Genomic DNA, 16,639 nt, shown 5'->3' on the forward strand with positions numbered 1-16,639 from the left:
CAATGATAGCACAATGGGGAGAAGACAACCATCTAGCTACTGCTATGGACCCATAGTCCAGGGGTAGACTACTCACACATCACACCGGAGGCGACCATGGCGGCGTAGAGTCCTCCGGGAGATGATTCCCCTCTCCGGCAGGGTGCCGGAGGCGATCTCCTGGATCCCCCGAGATGGGATCGGCGTTGGCGGCGTCTCTGGAAGGTTTTCCGTATCGTGGCTCTCGGTACTGGGGGTTTCGTCACGGAGGCTATTTGTAGGCGGAAGGGCAGGTCAAGAGGCGGCACGGGGGCCCCACACCACAGGGCCGCGCGGCCAAGGGGGGGGGCCGCGCCGCCCCAGGGGCGTGGCCCCCTCGTGGCCCTCTTCGTCTCTCCTTCGGACTTCTGGAAGCTTCGTGGAAAAATAGGCCCCTGGGCTTTGATTTCGTCCAATTCCGAGAATATTTCCTTACTAGGATTTCTGAAACCAAAAACAGCAGAAAACAGCAATTGGCACTTCGGCATCTTGTTAATAGGTTAGTTCCAGAAAATGCACGAATATGACATAAAGTGTGCATAAAACATGTAGATAACATCAATAATGTGGCATGGAACATAAGAAATTATCGATACGTCGGAGACGTATCAGCATCCCCAAGCTTAGTTCTGCTCGTCCCGAGCAGGTAAAACGATAACACAGATAATTTCTGGAGTGACATGCCATCATAATCTTGATCATGCTATTTGTAAAGCATATGTAGTGAATGCAGCGATCAAAACAATGTATATGACATGAGTAAACAAGTGAACCATAAAGCAAAGACTTTTCATGAATAGCACTTCAAGACAAGCATCAATTAAGTCTTGCATAAGAGTTAACTCATAAAGCAATAATTCAAAGTAAAGGCATTGAAGCAACACAAAAGAAGATTAAGTTTCAGCGGTTGCTTTCAACTTGTAACATGTATATCTCATGGATATTGTCAACATAGAGTAATATAATAAGTGCAATAAGCAAGTATGTAGGAATCAATGCACAGTTCACACAAGTGTTTGCTTCTTGAGGTGGAGAGAAATAGGTGAACTGACTCAACATTGAAAGTAAAAGAATGGTCCTCCATAGAGGAAAAGCATCGATTGCTATATTTGTGCTAGAGCTTTGATTTTGAAAACATGAAACAATTTTGTCAACGGTAGTAATAAAGCATATGCATCATGTAAATTATATCTTATAAGTTGCAAGCCTCATGCATAGTGTACTAATAGTGCCCGCACCTTGTCCTAATTAGCTTGGACTACCGGATCATCACAATGCATTGTTTTTACCAAGTGTCACAAAGGGGTACCTCTATGCCGCCTGTACAAAGGTCTAAGGAGAAAGCTCGCATTGGATTTCTCGCTATTGATTATTCTTCAACTTAGACATCCATACCGGGACAACATAGACAACAGATAATGGACTCCTCTTTTATGCATAAGCATATAACAACAATTAATAATTTTCTCATCTGAGATTTGAGGATTGTTGTCCAAAACTGAAACTTCCACCATGGATCATGGCTTTAGTTAGCGGCCCAATGTTCTTCTCTAACATATGCATGCTTAACCATAAGGTGGTAGATCTCTCTTACTTCAGACAAGACGGACATGCATAGCAACTCACATGAAATTCAACAATGAATAGTTGATGGCGTCCCCAGTGAACATGGTTATCGCACAACAAGCAACTTAATAAGAGATAAAGTGCATAATTACATATTCAATACCACAATAGTTTTTAAGCTATTTGTCCCATGAGCTATATATTGCAAAGGTGAATGATGGAATTTTTTAAAGGTAGCACTCAAGCAATTTACTTTGGAATGGCGGAAAATACCATGTAGTAGGTAGGTATGGTGGACACAAATGGCATAGTGGTTGGCTCAAGTATTTTGGATGCATGAGAAGTATTCCCTCTCGATACAAGGTTTAGGCTAGCAAGGCTTATTTGAAACAAACACAAGGATGAACCGGTGCAGCAAAACTCACATAAAAGACATATTGAAAACATTATAAGACTCTACACCGTCTTCCTTGTTGTTCAAACTCAATACTAGAAATTATCTAGACTTTAGAGAGACCAAATATGCAAACCAAATTTTAGCATGCTCTATGTATTTCTTCATTAATGGGTGCAAAGCATATGATGCAAGAGCTTAAACATGAGCACAACAATTGCCAAGTATCACATAACCCAAGACATTTATAGCAATTACTACATGTATCATTTTCCAATTCCAACCATATAACAATTTAACGAAGGAGAAACTTCGCCATGAATACTATGAGTAGAAACCAAGGACATACTTGTCCATATGCTACAGCGGAGCGTGTCTCTCTCCCATAAAGTGAATGCTAGGATCCATTTTATTCAAACAAAACAAAAAACAAAAACAAACCGACGCTCCAAGAAAAAGCACATAAGATGTGATGGAATAAAAATATAGTTTCAGGGGAGGAACCTGATAATGTTGTCGATGAAGAAGGGGATGCCTTGGGCATCCCCAAGCTTAGACGCTTGAGTCTTCTTGATATATGCAGGGGTGAACCACCGGGGCATCCCCAAGCTTAGAGCTTTCACTCTCCTTGATCATGTTGCATCATACTCCTCTCTTGATCCTTGAAAACTTCCTCCACACCAAACTCGAAACAACTCATTAGAGGGTTAGTGCACAATATAAATTGACATATTCAGAGGTGACACAATCATTCTTAACACTTCTGGACATTGCATAATGCTACTGGACATTAGTGGATCAAAGAAATTCATCCAACATAGCAAAAGAGGCAATACGAAATAAAAGGCAGAATCTGTCAAAACAGAACAGTTCGTATTGACGAATTTTAAAATGGCACCAGACTTGCTCAGATGAAAATGCTCAAATTGAATGAAAGTTGCGTACATATCTGAGGATCATGCACGTAAATTGGCTTAATTTTCTGAGCTACCTACAGGGAGGTGGACCCAGATTCGTGACAGCAAAGAAATCTGGAACTGTGCAGTAATCCAAATCTAGTACTTACTTTTCTATCAACGGCTTAACTTGGCACAACAAAACACAAAACTAAGATAAGGAGAGGTTGCTACAGTAGTAAACAACTTCCAAGACACAAAAAATAAAAACAAAGTACTGTAGGTAAAAACATGGGTTGTCTCCCATAAGCGCTTTTCTTTAACGCCTTTCAGCTAGGCGCAGAAAGTGTGCATCAAGTGTTATCAAAGGGTGGTACTTCTACAGCGGGGTGTGGGCTTTTCTCAACCAGGCATAGTATATTAGATACATAAGTTTTAGCATCTCCCTTTTCATTAGTCTTAGGCGTGCTACTCTCATCAAACAAATTTTCAGGAACAAGCCAAGCATAGTTATTTTCTAGTGCATCATTCATAGCTAGGAGCTTACATGGTATTGGTGTTTTGATCTCCCCTCCATCATCAATATTATTAGTGTATCTTATTCTATCCATATCCATCTTTTTAAGGAGACTAACAAAATTAGTAGGAGAACCAAGCATATTAAATTTAGCAAACACCTTTCTAGCTTCTCTTGCTAGACCACCAAATTCTCTAAGAAGGGTTTCTAATACAAAATCTTTCTTTTCCCCTTCTTCCATATCACCTAGCGTGAGAAACATGTGTTGGATTATAGGATTGAGATTAACAAATTTAGTTTCCATCATGCGAACTAAAGCAGCAGCAGCAATTTCATAAGTAGGCGCAAGGTCTACCAAGTGTCTATCCTCAAAATCGTCAATGGTACTAACATGGTTGAAGAATTCTTCTATATTATTTCTCCCAACTATAGACCCACGTCCTACCGGTATGTATTTTGTGGTAAAATTAAAAGGAAACATGATGAAATAAGTAAAGTAAATGGAAGTAACTAATTTTTTTATGTTTTTGATATAGCAAACAGGATAGCAAATAAAGTAAAACTAGCAACTAATTTTTTTGTATTTTGATTTAGTGCAGCAAACAAAGTAGTAAATAAAACTAAGCAAGACAAAAAAAAAGTAAAGAGATTGAGAAGTGGAGACTCCCCTTGCAGCGTGTCTTGATCTCCCCGGCAACGGCGCCAGAAATTTGCTTGATGCGTGTGGTTGGCACGTCCGTTGGGAACCCCAAGAGGAAGGTGTGATGCGCACAGCGGCAAGTTTCCCTCAGTAAGAAACCAAGGTTTAATCGGACCAGTAGGAGTCAAGAAGCACGTTGAAGGTTGATGGCGGCGGGATGTAGTGCGGCGCAACACCAGGGATTCCGGCGCCAACGTGGAACCTGCACAACACAACCAAAGTACTTTGCCCCAACGAAACAGTGAGGTTGTCAATCTCACCGGCTTGCTGTAACAAAGGATTAACCGTATTGTGTGGAAGATGATTGTTTGCAGAAAACAGTAGAACAAGTATTGCAGTAGATTGTATTTCAGTAAAGAGAATTAGACCGGGGTCCACAGTTCACTAGAGGTGTCTCTCCCATAAGACGAACAGCATGTTGGGTGAACAAATTACAGTTGGGCAATTGACAAATAAAGAGAGCATGACCATGCACATACATATCATGATGAGTATAGTGAGATTTAATTGGGCATTACGACAAAGTACATAGACCGCCATCCAACTGCATCTATGCCTAAAAAGTCCACCTTCAGGTTATCATCCGAACCCCTCCAAAGTATTAAGTTGCAAAGCAACAGACAATTGCATTAAGTATGGTGCGTAATGTAATCAACAACTACATCCTTAGACATAGCATCAATGTTTTATCCCTAGTGGCAACAGCACAACACAACCTTAGAACTTTCTATCACTGTCCCAGGTGTCAATGCAGGCATGAACCCACTATCGAGCATAAGTACTCCCTCTTGGAGTTACAAGCATCTACTTGGCCAGAGCATCTACTAGTAACGGAAAGCATGCAAGATCATAAACAACACGTAGATATAACTTTGATAATCAACATAACAAGTATTCTCTATTCATCGGATCCCAACAAACGCAACATATAGAATTACAGATAGATGATCTTGATCATGTTAGGCAGCTCACAAGATCCGACAATGATAGCACAATGGGGAGAAGACAACCATCTAGCTACTGCTATGGACCCATAGTCCAGGGGTAGACTACTCACACATCACACCGGAGGCGACCATGGCGGCGTAGAGTCCTCCGGGAGATGATTCCCCTCTCCGGCAGGGTGCCGGAGGCGATCTCCTGGATCCCCCGAGATGGGATCGGCGTTGGCGGCGTCTCTGGAAGGTTTTCCGTATCGTGGCTCTCGGTACTGGGGGTTTCGTCACGGAGGCTATTTGTAGGCGGAAGGGCAGGTCAAGAGGCGGCACGGGGGCCCCACACCACAGGGCCGCGCGGCCAAGGGGGGCCGCGCCGCCCTAGGGTGTGGCCCCCTCGTGGCCCCTCTTCGTCTCTCCTTCGGACTTCTGGAAGCTTCGTGGAAAAATAGGCCCCTGGGCTTTGATTTCGTCCAATTCCAAGAATATTTCCTTACTAGGATTTCTGAAACCAAAAACAGCAAAAAACAGCAACTGGCACTTCGGCATCTTGTTAATAGGTTAGTTCCAGAAAATGCACGAATATGACATAAAGTGTGCATAAAACATGTAGATAACATCAATAATGTGGCATGGAACATAAGAAATTATCGATACGTCGGAGACGTATCAGGCAGCGACAACGGCGATGATGAGGACAGCGACGACTAGTAGAGTAGGACTAGTAGTAGCAGTGCACTAGGCACCAGATCCCCCTTTTGAGAGCCATCGGCTCTTTCCTGTAAAGCCGCTCCTTTGAATTAATAAGAATTGTTCTTCCAATTTGTCTTTCAATTAATCCAATTTCAAGCCTTTCGCTCGCCACACCAAGACCGATAGCAACGTATCGGATTTTTTTTCAGACGCCCATGAAGCCAGACTCAGATATCGATTAGACCGTCAGTCAAGCACTTCTCAAATTCAGACTGTGATTTGATATCTGACCACAATACTTCGCAATCCTATAGCCGATGGCTGTTCATCGGCTATTTTGAGAATCCAGTCTCCTTCATTTTCTTGCAGCAACAGGACGGTCCAAACCCCGTAAATGACGACGGCTTCCCTTTCCGGCTCCTCTCCGTAGTTCTAGCAGTCTTCTTCCGCAACAACTCACCGCTTTCGGAGAAGATTATGATGCAGGGTCAACCGATGCAACTCCAATCGGCTCCCAAAAACAGAGTGTCTACCAATTCGGCTGCCCCCCGAGCCTCAGTTAAAGTGAGGACAGTGGCGAGGATGCACAGTTCAGTCCAAGGGCCCTGAACTCAGGAAAAATTGAGACAGCCGCCATGCCGAGGCCTTAATCACGCCTATGAGCGCAGCTGGGACAGTGGCCAACTTAGCCAGGTCGACGGTAGACGCACCAGAGCCGATCACCCTTCTTCCTTGAAAAGCCGATATAGATGAAGTACCAACGGCTTAATGAGCAAAGGGCTGCCTTGTGCCAAAACTGACGTTTCTGCTAGTACTGCTGAACTGGCGCAAAGGGTTTGGAAGCCCTTGACAAGAAGGCTCAGGCACCAACATTGACTCATTGCAGCTGAGGAAGCCTTCATTGTTCACTCCCTCGAGGACGCAGAAGGCCTCACAGCTGAACTGGACTTGGTGAAGATCCGCGTCTTGAACTAGAGTCGATGGCTGTGCATCGGCTTTGTTTCTTAGCTCTAAAGTCGATGTCCTTGCATCGGCTGTATACCAACCATGAGAAAAAAAAATTACTGGCCGATTTTTTCTATCGGCCCCCAACATTTCACTGCACACATGTTCATCTGCACCTGTTCATCTGATTAGATGCCCCCCGAGCCGAATCTGTCAGGGAACTGCAGATATCGGCTCTGTAATTAATCAAGGCACATGTATTTGCACGTCGGCTCCGGTAGGACCAATGTTGATTTCCCCCAACTCGTCAGCCGACGCAAAACCGCTGCCCAATAGATCGACGTTGAACACAAGCAGAACATGTGGTGAGGATAATTTTGGCCGATTGCTGGAATCGGCCTCCATATTGATCGAAGCACTCAATGAAGGTTTTGTAATGTTCCTTCATAGATCTTTGGGGCCGATCCCAAGGATCGGCCTCGCCACGTTTGCTCATCGGTTTGTTCTTGCTACACGGTCAGGCCAGTGGATAAGACCAGCCTAACCCTGCCCTTCGTCACGTCGATGCGCTCGCAGTCGTCCAAATTGATACCTGAGAGTGGCTCTTGGCCTGCTGTTTCCCAAGCGTTCATGCCAGCCGTTGAAATCTCGGCTGAGTCATCGGCCTGGACGACCTCTACCTCATCCCCATCCCACTGTATTACGCATTGGTGCATCGTGGAGGGAATGCAACAGTTGGCGTGGATCCAATCTCTTCCTAGCAGAACAGCATAGGTGCTCTTGCTATCGACGATGAAGAACGTTGTAGGGATAGTTTTCCTTCCTACGGTCAGATCCACGTTCAGAACACCTTGTGCGTCAGACGCTTGGCCATTGAAATCGCTCAATGTCACGTTGGTCTTGATCAGATCCGAGCTAGAGCGTCCCAACCGACGTAGCATAGAGTATGGCATAATGTTGACTGCCGCTCCGGTGTCCACCAGCATCTTATTGACAGGCCTCCCATCGATATAACCTCGCAAGTATAGGGCCTTCAGATGTCTGTAGCTTCTTTCTCGTGGCTTCTCAAAGATAACCGGTCGTGGGCCGCAGTCAAGTTGTGCCACAGGTGCCTCGTCTAATCCTGGAGCACTGAACTCCGTAGGAAGGATGAACACCATGTTTGTGCCAGCCGATGTTTCATCATCGGCTTTCCTTTGCTTGGGGCGCCACTCCATTTTTTGTGGTCGACCCTCTTCATCCAGGGTTCGCTGAATTTTCGCGGCCAGATCAGGCCGCGTCTTCCTTAGCGTGTGCAGATATAACCTTTCGGCTTCGTCCAAGCCGCGCAATCGCTGCACCCTACGCTTTTGGGAACGGCTGAGTCCATCAGGGCACCACCTTGGCCGGTGGTACCTGTCTTCTTCTTCTTCATCGTCTTCCAAATCCTCGAGATCTTCCACCCGAGGGGACTCAGCGTGCTTGTTCCGAGGCGGGAGAGGCCCTAAGCGTTGGAACACGGACACGTTAGCTGCATCCTTCCTCTTCTGTCTACATTCTGGGCAGTTGCCGATTGTAGGCAATCGGCTCATTCCTGAATCCCAGCAGTGTCTGAAGAAGGGGCAGTCCCAGTGCCTATCCTCGTCGTCTTGCTTCCTCGATTCTTCCTTGGCACGGCGCTCGTACTCCTCCTCATCGCGATCATGCTGACGATGTCTCCTGGCGTCCCTAGCCAGACGATCTCTATCATCATCGTCGTTGGATCGTCGGCGTTGGCTATATTGACTCACATACTTATTGAGGAGGTGATCAGAGAGAGGTCGTTGATATCTTATGTTCTTCACTTCTCCCTCTGTGACGTAGCGCTTGCCATCGTGATGGAGCCGATCGCGTGGAGCGGCCTCCTCTGTGTCCTTGCTATGAGAGCAGCTGCCCTCATCTCCATCCTTGCCAGAGTGGTGTCCAGGTCCTACCATGTTGATGCTGAACGAGAATCCTGGCTGGCAACCCTCAGGGTAATTGCACTCCACCATGTTAACGGCGGGGAAGGGGTGGGTGTCGACCTTCATGGCGTACTGGTTAAAAATCAGACGTCCTTGTTCTATCGCCATTTGGATCTGCTGACGCCACACCCTGCAGTCGTTGGTGGCATGGGAGAACGAGTTATGCCATTTGCAGTATGGCTTTCCGTTCAGCTCCTGTACCGTGGGGATTTTGAGGCCTTCGGGTATCTTCAACTGCTTCTCCTTGAGTAAGAGGTCGAAGATTTGCTCAGTTTTAGTCACGTCAAAATCAAACCCCCTGGGCGGACCTGGTGGCTTAACCCATTTGCAGGACACGGGGGTTGCCCCCCGAGTCCATTCAGCCACTGCTACCTCTTGATCTCCCGCAGAACCTTCGTCTTCATCTGCCTCAACCAGGACTACCGCACGCTTGAATTTGTCCTGGTACAAGTCCGGGTGGCACTGTTCATATGCCGACAGTTTCTGAACCATGTGCGCCAGTGAAGGGTAGTCTGCTTGGGAGGCCATGTCCTTGATTGGTGATGCAAGGCCCACCACTGCCAACTCGACTGCTTCTTTTTCAGTCACACGAGCCGAATAACATCGGTTCCTTAGATTTCTGAAGCGCTGGACGTACTCTGCCACGGTTTCTCCACGCTTCTGACGTATCTGAGCTAGATCGGCAATGCCGGCCTCGGAAGCTTCTGAGTGAAACTGCATGTGGAACTGTTCTTCCAACTGCTTCCAAGTCCGGATCGAGTCTGGTGGCAACGAAGTATACCACCCGAAAGCCGATCCCGTGAGGGACTGTGTGAAGAACCTCACGCGTAGCGGATCCGATGCTGAGGCCGTTCCTAGCTGTGCCAAATATCGGCTCACATGCTCGATGGAGCTGTAACCATCTGATCCATTAAATTTGGAGAAATCAGGGAGCCAATATTTGGGTGGTAGCGGGACCAACTCGTACTCGTCGGGATACGGCTTGGAATAGCCGATTGTCCTCCTTTTCGGCAGCATGCCGAACTGGTCTCTCAGGATCGTACTGATTTGATCCGCGGTGTTGGCTGCAGGAGTCGAACTCTGAAGATTCGTCGGAGTGGCATACTTAGCCAGCCATGCTTGCTTTTCCAGCTCTGAGCCAACTGCAGGAGCTGCGCTCTGGAGGTTTGTTGGAGTGGCGTACTTAGCTAGCCACGTCTGCTTCTCAAGATCTGTTGCTGAAGTTCCTCCTGCTTTTCCAGAAGTCCCTGCTGTTGCGGCCTGGTTTGTGAGCGCCCAGTTACCGCAGTCTGGCACGTATGTGCACATGTACCCGTGAGGGATCTCCTTAGGCGCCTCATGCAAGAACTGGCAGTCACTAGGGTCACCACCGATCTTGTAGACGACGAATGCCGGTGAATTCGGCACTTCTGGTGCTGCCAACGCAAATGGCAGCGGTGGACGGGACTGGAGTGGCATCTCTCCCTGGTATGTCCCGAGAGCTGGTCCTGACGGAGAGTACTGGTGCCTCATGATCTCCTGGATCACCCGAAGAGCGACACGCTCCAAAGTGTTCACCAGGTTCTCAGAGTGGCGGTGCAGCGAGTGAGCCACCATGTAGTTAATCTCCTGACGCAGGGACCTGGTGCGTTCTTCTGACGGGGCGGACAGGTCTATTCCATCGAGCGCACCATCAGGCGAGAACCCTTTCCACCTGATGCCATGTGAACGGGTTCTGTGAAAAGAGCCGATGAGGTCGGCCTCGAGGATAGCTTTGACCTCGTCATACTTCTTCTTGAGCTCGTCGGTCAGATCCTCGTACGTGACTGGGGTGCCGTCCGCCATCTCAGATGTAGATGGCGATGTGGTTGATGTCGAAGATTGTCCCACCGGGCGTGCCAGAATGTGTTGCGGTCAGAAACCCACCGGCGAGCAACGACGGGCAACACAGGAGAGCCGGGACCAACTTAGGGCTGCGGCTGGCCCTGGTCCCTCCGAGCGACGGCCCGCAAAGACTCCGGCACGCACGTCCGATGCTGGTGCAAGGGCGTGCCACCTGACCTATACCTGGTCAGGAAGGTGATGAAGATGCCTCGCTTAGTTTCTTGCATGGCATACACGTAAACATTAAATACGAGCCTCGATCGGCTCTCAGGTTGTCCTGTGAATCGGCTCAAGGAGCCGATCCACCCATGATTTGCACGAGGTGTACGAATATATGGTGGTCATGCTTGATCAAGATAAAACTAAAGCGATCTACTACGATTTAGGGTTTTCACTGCATAATCGGAACATCCTACTCACGATTGGGCCTCGCGGTCACGCACGGTGATCGTAAGCCGATCCTAGACAAGGCCTAAAAACCAACACGAGGTTGATCCCCAGAACATCCTGTCTAGGGCTAGCAAACTTCACCCTACGCGTCGCTGGATCCTCCAACCCTTTGTAAGGCCTAACTATTGCAGATATTAAACTAATCCTTGAAGAACAAGGAGCAACCGTAACGGATCGGATCTACTAAATAATGATCAAGCGGGGTGCCGCCCCTACACCTAAGATAGGTGTAAGGGCGGCTAGATGTCTAAGGGTTGCACGACGATAGCATATGATACGAAGAACAATGCTAACCCTAACACATCTAAGATAACTACGTTGCTCGCCATCAAAAGGGCTTCAGTACGAGCAACGCATGACAACGAATAAACTTGTACTGCCTAGATCGCAAGATGCGATCTAGGCAGCATGATGCTTACCCGGAAGAAACCCTCGAGACGAAGGAGTTGGCGATGCGCCTAGATTGATTTGTGGTGAACGATGATTGTTGTTTATTTCATAAACCCTAGATACATATTTATAGTCCGTAGACTTTCTAACGTGGGAATAATCCCAACCGTGCACGAGACAAATTCTAACTAACCGACACGTATCCTACTATGTTACAGATACAAGGGAAACTAGCCCAAACTTTGCATATAAAGGCCGATTCACGTATTTCTTCCATGTAATATTCTTCAAGCCCATCTCGATCGCGGCCCACCTCTGACTCGGTCAAATTCTGGTGATAACATAGTGATACAAAGCTCATGATCACATAAAGATCACATGGAAGAGAGAGATGAACCACATAGCTACCAGTAGAGCCCTCAGCCTCGGGGGAGAACTACTCTCTCCTCATCATGGGAGACAACAATGGCGATGAAGATGGCGGTGGTGTCGATGGAGATGGCTTCCGGGGGCACTTCCCCGTCCCGGCGGCGTGCCGGAATAGAGACTTCTGTCCCCCGAATCTTGGCTTCACGATGGCGGCGGCTCTGGAACTTTTCTCGTATCGTGGCTTATCTTTTTAGGGTTTTCGCGACGGAGGCTTTAAGTAGGCGGAAGGGCAGCCTCGGAGGGGTCCTGGGGGTCCCACACCATACGGGGGCGCCCCCCCTTGGCCACGCCACCAGGTGGGGTGGGGCCCCCTTGGCTCCCCTCTGGTCCCTCTTCGGTGCTCTGGAAGCTTCCGGGAAAAATAAGATATTGGGCATTGGTTTCGTCGAATTCCGAGAATATTTCCTTTGTAGGATTTCTGAAACCAAAAACAGCAGAAAACAGCAACTGGCCCTTCGGCATCTCGTCAATAGGTTAGTGCCGGAAAATGCATAATAATGACATAAAGTGTGTATAAAACATGTGAGTATCATCATAAAACTAGCATGGAACATCAGAAATTATGGATACGTTGGAGACGTATCAGCATCCCCAAGCTTAGTTCCTACTCGCCCTCGAGTAGGTAAACGATAACAAGGATAATTTCTGAAGTGACATGCTATCATAATCTTGATCAATTCTATTGTAAAGCATATGAGATAAATGAAGTGATTCAAAGCAATGGTAAAGATAATGATTAAACAACTGAATCATGTAACAAAGACTTTTCATGACTAGTACTTTCAAGACAAGCATCAATAAGTCTTGCATAAGAGTTAACTCATAAAGCAATAGATTCTTAGTAGAAAGTTTTGAAGCAACACAAAGTAAGATATAAGTTTCAGCAGTTGCTTTCAACTTCAACATGTTTATCTCATGGATAATTGTCAACACAAAGTAATATGATGAATGCAAATAAGCAAGTATGTAGGAATCAATGCACACGGTTGACACAAGTGTTTGCTTCTAAAATAGAAAGAAGTAGGTAAACTGACTCAACATAAAGTAAAAGAAAGGCCCTTCGCAGAGGGAAGCATGGATTGCTATATTTGTGCTAGAGCTTTTATTTTGAAAACATAGAAACAATTTTGTCAACGGTAGTAATAATTCATATGTGTTATGTATAAGACATCTTATAAGTTGCAAGCCTCATGCATAGATTACCAATAGTGCCCGCACCTTGTCCTAATTAGCTTGGACTTACAAGGATTATCATTGCATAGCATATGTTTCAACCAAGTGTCACAAAGGGGTAGCTCTATACCGCCTGTACAAAGGTCTAAGGAGAAAGCTCGCATTGGATTTCTCGCTTTTGATTATTCTCAACTTAGACATCCATACCGGGACAACATAGACAACAGATAATGGACTCCTCTTTAATGCATAAGCATTCAACAATAGATAATATTCTCATAAGAGATTGAGGATTAATGTCCAAACTGAAACTTCCACCATGGATCATGGCTTTAGTTAGCGGCCCAATGTTCTTCTCTGACAATACGCATACTCAAACCATTTGATCATGATAAATCTCCCTTACTTCAGACAAGACGAACATGCATAGCAACTCACATGATATTCAACAAAGGTAAAATAGTTGATGGCGTCCCCAGGAACATGGTTACCGCTCAACAAGCAACTTATAAGAAATAAGATACATAAGTACATATTCAATACCACAATAGTTTTTAAGCTAATTTTCCCATGAGCTATATATTGCAAAGACAAAGGAATGAAATTTTAAAGGTAGCACTCAAGAAATTTACTTTGGAATGGCAGAGAAATACTATGTAGTAGGTAGGTATGGTGGACACAAATGGCATGGTTTTTGGCTCAAGGATTTGGATGCACGAGAAGTATTCCCTCTCAGTACAAGCCTTTGGCTAGCAAGGTTGTTTGAAGCAAACACAAGTATGAACCGGTACAGCAAAACTTACATAAGAACATATTGCAAGCATTATAAGACTCTACACTATCTTCCTTGTTGTTCAAACCCTCACCAGAAAATATCTAGACTTTAGAGAGACCAATCATGCAAACCAAATTTCAACAAGATCTATAGTATTTCTTCATTAATAGGTGCAAAGTACATGATGCAAGAGCTTAAACATGATCTATTTGAGCACAACAATTGCCAAGTATCAAATTATTCAAGACAATATACCAATTACCACATGAAGCATTTTCTGTTTCCAACCAAATAGCAATGAACGAAGCAGTTTCAACCTTCGCCATGAACATTAAAAGTAAAGGTAAGAACACCAGTGTTCATATGAACAAGCGGAGCGTGTCTCTCTCCCACATAAGCATGAATTTATTCAGAGAATGAAAATAACAAAACGAAAATAAAAGCACACAGACGCTCCAAGTAAAGCACATAAGATGTGACAGAATAAAAATATAGTTTCACTAGAGGTGACCTGATAAATGGTCGATGAAGAAGGGGATGCCTTGGGCATCCCCAAGCTTAGATGCTTGAGTCTTCTTGAAATATGCAGGGATGAACCACTTGGGCATCCCCAAGCTTAGAGTTTTCACTCTTCTTGATCATATTGTATCATCCTCCTCTCTTGATCCTTGAAAACTTCCTCCACACCAAACTCAAAACAATCTCATTAGAGGGTTAGTGCATAATCAAAAATTCACATATTCAGAGGTGACACAATCATTCTTAACACTTCTGGACATTGCCCAAAGCTACTGAAAGTTAATGGAACAAAGAAATCCATCAAACATAGCAAAACAGGCAATGCGAAATAAAAGGCAGAATCTGTCAAAACAGAACAGTACGTAAAGACGATTTTTTAGAGGCACTCGGCTTTGTCAGATGAAAATGCTCAAATTCAATGAAATTTGCGTACATATCTGAGGATCACGCACGTAAATTGGCAGATTTTTCGGAGTTACCTACAGAAGGGGCGGCTCAAATTCGTGACAGTAAGAATTCTGTTTCGGCGCAGTAATCCAAATCTAGCATCAACCTTACCATCAAAGACTTTACTTGGCACAAAAATGCAATAAAATAAAGATAAGGAGAGGTTGCTACAGTAGTAACAACTTCCAAGACACAAATATAAAACAAAAATTGCTGTAGTAAAATAAAATATGGGTTATCTCCCAAGATGTGCTTTCTTTATAGCCATTAAGATGGGCTCAGTAATTTCAATGATGCTCACGCAAGAAATAAGAGTTGAAGCAAAAGAGAGCATCAAGAAGCAAATTCAAAACAAATTTAAGCCTAATCCACTTCCTATCCATAGGAATCTTGTACACAAATAAATTCATGAAGAATAAAGTGACAAGCATAGGAAGATAAAACAAGAGTAACTTCAAAATTTTCGGCATATAGAGAGGTGTTTTAGTACCATGCAAATTTCTACAACCATATTTTCCTCTCTCATAATAACTTTCAGTAGCATCATGAACAAACTCAACAATATAACTATCACATAAAGCATTCTTATCATGAGTCTCATGCATAAAATAATTACTACTCCCAACATAAGCATAGTCATTCTTATTAATTGTAGTGGGAGCAAATTCAACAAAGTAGCTATCATTATTATTCTCATCACCATAATCATCAAATGTAGGAGGCATATTGTAATCATAATAAACTTTATCCTCCATAGTAGGTGGCACCAAAATACCACTATCATTATAATCATCATAAATAGGAGGCAAAGTATCATCAAAGTAAATTTTCTCCTCCATGCTTGGGGGACTAAAAATATCATGCTCATCAAAACCAGCTTCCCCAAGCTTAAATTCTTCCATAGCATTAGCAATAATAGTGTTCAAAGAGTTCATGCTAATAACATTGCTACAATTATTTTGCAAACAAAGTTCCATGGGTTTTTTAACTCTCTCTTCAAACACATCATGTCCTAATTCAATATAAAGTTCATAAAGATCTCTAACTTTTTTGTTGTTTTTCATTAAGCCTAACTAGTGAAATAAAAACAAGAAACAAAAAGATGCAATTGCAGGATCTAAAGGAAATAGCTTCGAGCACTCACACACCGGCAACAGTGCTAGGAAATAGCTTAGTAGTCGGAGGATGTGAATACCTTTTACCTTACCTCCCCGGCAACGGCGCCAGAAAATAGCTTGATGTCTACGCACGCTTCTATTCCTGTAGACAGTGTTGGGCCTCCAAGAGCAGAGGTTTGTAGAACAGCAGCAAGTTTCCCTTAAGTGAATCACCAAAGGTTTATCGAACTCGGGGAGGTAGAGGTCAAAGATATCCCTCTCAAGCAACCCTGCAATTACGATACAAGAAGTCTCTTGTGTCCCCAACACACCTAATACATTTGTCAGATGTATAGGTGCACTAGTTCGGCGAAGAGATAGTGAAATACAAGTAATATGGATGATTGTAAGTGGGAATCGCAATCTGAAATAAAGATGACAACAAGCAAACATGTAGCAGAACTTGTTGGAAACGGTGTTTCAATGCTTAGAAATAAGGCCTAGGGATCATACTTTCACTAGTGGACACTCTCAACAATGATCACATAACTGAATAAATTAATGCTACTTTCTCACACTCTCTTGTTGGATAACAAACACCATTCATTGTGTAGGGCTACAAAAGCACACCTCAAGCCGGAGTAAACAAGCTCCACAACATCCGAAGTTCATATTAAAGTAACCTTTAGAGTGCATAATAGACCGCTGCAATTTAGACCGAGTACTAACATAGCATACACACTGTCAACAATAGCTATGAAAGGGGGAATAGATCGCATCAATACTATCATAGTAATAGTTAACTTCATAATCTACAAGAGATTACAATCATAACCTACGCCAAGTACTA

This window comes from Lolium perenne, chromosome 7, assembly GCF_019359855.2.
Source record: "Lolium perenne isolate Kyuss_39 chromosome 7, Kyuss_2.0, whole genome shotgun sequence".
NCBI lineage: Eukaryota > Viridiplantae > Streptophyta > Magnoliopsida > Poales > Poaceae > Lolium > Lolium perenne.